A 5134-nucleotide genomic window follows, 5' to 3' on the forward strand; every position below is an offset into this window, starting at 1 on the left:
TGTTTTGTTTCGTTTTACCAAAAACTGGCACACTGAGATGGCTGTGTGAGCAGGTGCATTGTCATGGTGTCAAAACTAGCCCCCCATCTGCCACACATCAGCCCCTTTTGGCACACACTGTTATGCAATCGTCTCAAAACCTCTAAATAGATAACTTGATTAACAGTCTGACCTGGTGGAACAAACTCCAAATCCACTTCAAGAGGATATTTTCACCCATTCGGGAAGTTGATGGATCTCCAGAATGAGGTTAGTCATCAATGGACATATGCCCTTTTTTGAAGTGAGAAAACCACTTACACACTTGAGTTTTCCCCATAATGCTGGCCTTGTAAGCCATGTTCAACTTCACACCAGTTTCTGCCCCCCCCCAAAAAAAAGCAGGAAACAAAATTTCACAACCGCATGCTGTTCTCTTAAATCAGCCATTACAAAGAAATGAGGTTCCAGGGAAACGGTTTTTATTAAAAACAGTTTACTGTGACCAGAGCAAACCTTCCTAGGTGACAGCACAGGGTACACAAACTCAGAGGGCATTGGTCAATGCTCACCTAGCGTGCAATTCCTGTTTTGGGGGTGCCTCCTTTGCCTGACCATGGAAGGTCAGTCAGTCGGGAACGATGCACTACTTTTCAATGACCCTGGGAAAATGGTTTTTCCCCATGAACATAAAACTTTTCATGAAATTGCATTCCTATCACACTGGATTCTCAGAATAATTACTTTCAAGGGAAATAGTACATATAAAGGAATATAAATTAGTGAAACTATAGCATAATGTGTTGCTTTCTGAGCTGCTGACCACAAGGTTCACGTGGTAAACCCATGAAGGTGAAAGAGGGGGCTTTCCGCTCCAGTAACATCTGCAGCCTCAGAAACCCACCAGGGCAGTTCCTCTGTGCCCTACAGGGTTGCTAGGGTATGAATGTAGTGAGTTAGCTACTAGGGGTTATCTTATAGAATATAGTGTAACTTTTAAGGAATAAATTATACAAATTACCTACAGTTGGTCTTTTAACTTTTATTTTCTTAATTTCTCTAGAGGAAAAACTTTTTCTTCCTCAAATAATACTAAAACAATCCAGCAGAAAAGAATTGAGAAATGACCCTATATTAAAATGAAAGAAGTGTTGTTCCTAAGAAGTTATAAACACGTGTGGCACGGTGGAATCACAAACTGGGAAGCATTATTGGAGCACAAATATTTGCCAAGGGATTATTAAACAAAAATAAATATAAAGAGCGCCTTTAAAAGTATAAGAAAACAGAGGAACAGCCAAATATAAACATTAGTAAAAGCCTGCCAAATTTTTTTTATAATAAACATAAATTTTCATGGAAATAGTAACAAGTGACAAATGAGGAAACATTTACTACACTCCAGTTGATTCCGATTCATAGTGACCTGATATAGGGTTTCAAAACTGTACATTTTTTACAGGAGCAAATATGCTCATCTATCTTCATGAACCAACTACCCCGAGGTGTAGCCATCCATTTAAGGAATTGCAAAGGAAAATGTACAATAAAATGACTTTAATGATCATTGATAGATTAAACTTAAATTAAAATATTGCGCAGTAGTAAATTTTGCAATGTTGAGTATAAAAGTGCCTGTTGTCTACTTATTTAGGATTGTATGCTGATTTGGGACAGCATTTTGAAAAGTAGTTTTATCTTATTGAGTAAACATGCACAAATCCTATGATTTAGAAACCTTTTGTGATTTCATGATAATGCTTGGTATTATGTGTAAAAGGCATCTTTAATAATATAGTATCATTGCTTATGAACTCAGGCAATATATATATGGATTATGGTATTGTGTTGTTTCCAAGCAATGCAATAGATTACTGTAAAATAACAACAATAAAACAAAAAAAAGCAGACATGGGCTTCAATAGCAATGATCTTCGATTTGCACAATCTTAAAATGCAAAAAATATGAAAATAGTATTTGGAGAATCTAATGAAAAAAATAGCTCAAGTAGAAAATATTTTGGAAATGATAATGGCAAAATATGTACAAATATGCTTGATACAACTGATGTATGGAATGTTATAAGAGCTGTAAGAGTGCCCAATAAAATTATTTTTTTAATAATGGCTTTAATTGTCATTGTAAGTATATGATAAGGGAAACATGTGCTTTAATTAAATATACATCATCATACCAGAGATGCTGGCAAGGTTGAAGGTTACTCCTAATATGTTGATAGCCATAAAAACCAGTTTGTACATGAAAAGACAATGAAGAAAAAAGTAATCCTTTTGAAACAAATTAAAAACAAAACAAGTTCACAGTGGTTTATAGCACCAGTATGCATTTTATGACAATGACATAGATTCATGTACATATTCAGAGCACCCTAGGGCTCTCTTGATGCCCTAAAGAAAACGCATTTACATTATGCACGGGTTGCACTGAATTGGGGGTGGGGGAAAATCAACTGTCTCTGCACCCTTAAGACAGGCCAAATTGTCCTGGGTGTAAGCAGCTTTAACGCCATTATTCAAGTTGTTTGCAAAAGGACTAGAGAATTTAAAAACCAAACAAATTCTTTCTCTTGGGAGTGGAGAGGCTTTCATTTGCTGCTATAACCAGCAAATGATGTTCAGTCATCAAAAATGGGGGGAGGGCCCACTAACACAGATCTATTTGAGCAAGCTGACCAGTACACATTGCAGTTTCAGAAAGGAAAGTTATATACTCTATGGTACAAGTCCCAACTAGGTAGTGTCAAAAGGACATCTATTTCTTGCCTTGCTTTGTGATCATACCCCTTGGTGGTGTGACGGGTCTAGTGGCATTCGGCTTCTTTTTCTCTGCCGGCTTTAAAATCTGAAAAGAGCACATCAGCGTCTCATCCACACTCATCATGGCACCCGCATTGTCAAACTCTCCCCAGTAATTGGGGGCCAAAAACAGAGTGACCAACTGCCTCTTGGCAAAAAATTCATATCCATCTTCAACCACCTGATGGGCTGTACAAACAAGATCCAGATCATGCTTATGAAGAAATTTTGCAAGCACTTCGCACCAAATGTGAAGGACACTCCTCTGTCGTTTTCACCCCAGCCTAAGACTTCTTTATCGGGGTCAGAACACAAAAGATCACAAAGGAGACCTTGATCGGGTACATCAGTTGGTCGCATCATTCGCCGAATCTGCTCCATAGATTGAAGATCTGGTGACAAACATCCATGACAGCAGAATATTTTCTCATCCACGATGGCGGCTATCGGCAAACAGTTAAAGTAGTCTGTAAACGTTTTCCAGAGTTTAATATTGTATCTTCTTTTACATTCATCATAAAATCCATAAATTCTATTGATGCTGGCACATTCATGGTTCCCTCTGAGAAGAAAAAATTTCTCCGGGTATTTTATTTTGTAGGCCAGCAAGAAGCAGATAGTCTCCAAGGACTGCTTCCCCGGTCTACGTAGTGCCCAAGAAATAGGTAGTTGCTTTCTGGTGGGAAACCACCGTACTCAAAGAGTAGAAGCAAATCATAGCACTGCCCATGGATGTCACCACATATTTTGAGTGGCGCTTCAGTTCCAACAGGATAGGCTGAATGAGAAAGATCTCCCGAGACTTTACGCACAGACCCCTGATTTCATTCTCCTGGAGTTGGACATTCTTCCCAGGCTTGAACCCTCTCACTTCCAGCAGCCGTTGGATGATGCTGTCGATGTTGAGTTTATCTATATCCGCCATCGCCGTCCCACCGCCTATCCTCCTGCAGCGCCGCCGCCACAGGCTCGCGCCCGGGACTCACACCTCCTTCCCACGCCAGGAGCACAGAGGTGGTGGTGGCGGCGGTGGCAGTAGCTGCGGCAGGTCCCCTGCAGCCGCCCCGCTCCCTGCTTTCTCCTTCACTCCCCACTGGAACCACGAGCTAAAATTATTTTTTTAAAAGAGAAAACAATACAATGCTATTCAAATAAAGTATTAAAATTTGTAAAATTAACTATATGAAAAATTAACAACATGATGACTTATATATAGGTAGGAAAAGAAATAAAAGAATTTCCACAAAATCAGGAGAGTGTTTGGTTCTGGAAAAAAATGAGAATGTTGGGGTCTATAAAATAAACATTTTATTTTTTAATTGGATGTTCAGTTAAGTATTTTTGACTAGTATTTTAATAAACTAATTATGTGATGCTTACATTTTAATTTAAGTTACATTGCACAATAAATATATAAAAAAGAAATAATTAAGAGTACAAATATGTCATGTGCTATCCAAAGTTTTAATTGAGTTATAGTTAATATAGCTCATATTCTAAGGTTATATATTGTTATTAGGTGAATAATTAAGGCTCTTGGAGTCCATATAAACCAGTTCATAAGCACAATTCCTTTTTGAATAAATATAACGATATAATTTCATGAAGTCATAAGAAGTTAACTGGCTGCCGTGGAGTTGACTCTGACTCAGAGCAACCCGTCCATATGTACGTTTTCCCAGGATTCTGTAATACTTACAGAAACACATCCCCAGGTCTCTTTTCAAAGGCGCAGTGTGTGGGTGTCAATCAATAACGTTTTTGTTAGCAGCTAAGTGGTTAACACTGTGCTACCAATGATCCTTAAAATATAACTTGTGGATCAAAACAATGAGGAAATATCATCCACAATAATATCCTAATTTTTTTTAATGCTGGAGAGGATTCAAAGGGATACATTGCTAGTGTGTTTGTAAATAAGTATACCTATTGTGGAAACTGATGTGACACTACCTAAAACAACAGGCAATAGAAATATCATGTGACTCAGCAATTCTTCCCCAATAAGGAAGAGACCCCACAAGAAGAGACAGATGCTTTCCCATGTGCAACATGGCTTTGTTCACCATAGCAAGAAGCTAAAAATAGACCAACCACCTATCAGTGGAAGAATGGCTAAAGAACTCTTTTGCATGCATACGTGGAACACTATGTATCTCTAAAAACAATGATGAAACCAAGAAACTTCAACCTGGAAAACATGCTGAGTGAAGCTAGTCAGTCACGAAAGGACAAATACTGTATGAGACACTCCTAAAAGGGTAAATGCCAAGACACAGGCAGGCAGTGGACCTTAAGTCATGTAATCGATTTCAGTCTCTCAAACAGCGAGGTGCCG

General features: G+C 38.4%; 1 pseudogene; it reads right to left on the reverse strand.

Moving 5' to 3' along the window:
- Window positions 1-2752: 2752 nt before the first annotated feature.
- Window positions 2753-3729, reverse strand: LOC142460897 (serine/threonine-protein phosphatase PP1-gamma catalytic subunit pseudogene; annotated as a pseudogene).
- Between the last annotated feature and the right edge of the window lie 1405 nt (window positions 3730-5134).

This window comes from Tenrec ecaudatus, chromosome 11 (genome assembly GCF_050624435.1).
Source record: "Tenrec ecaudatus isolate mTenEca1 chromosome 11, mTenEca1.hap1, whole genome shotgun sequence".
Taxonomy (NCBI): Eukaryota; Metazoa; Chordata; class Mammalia; order Afrosoricida; family Tenrecidae; genus Tenrec; species Tenrec ecaudatus.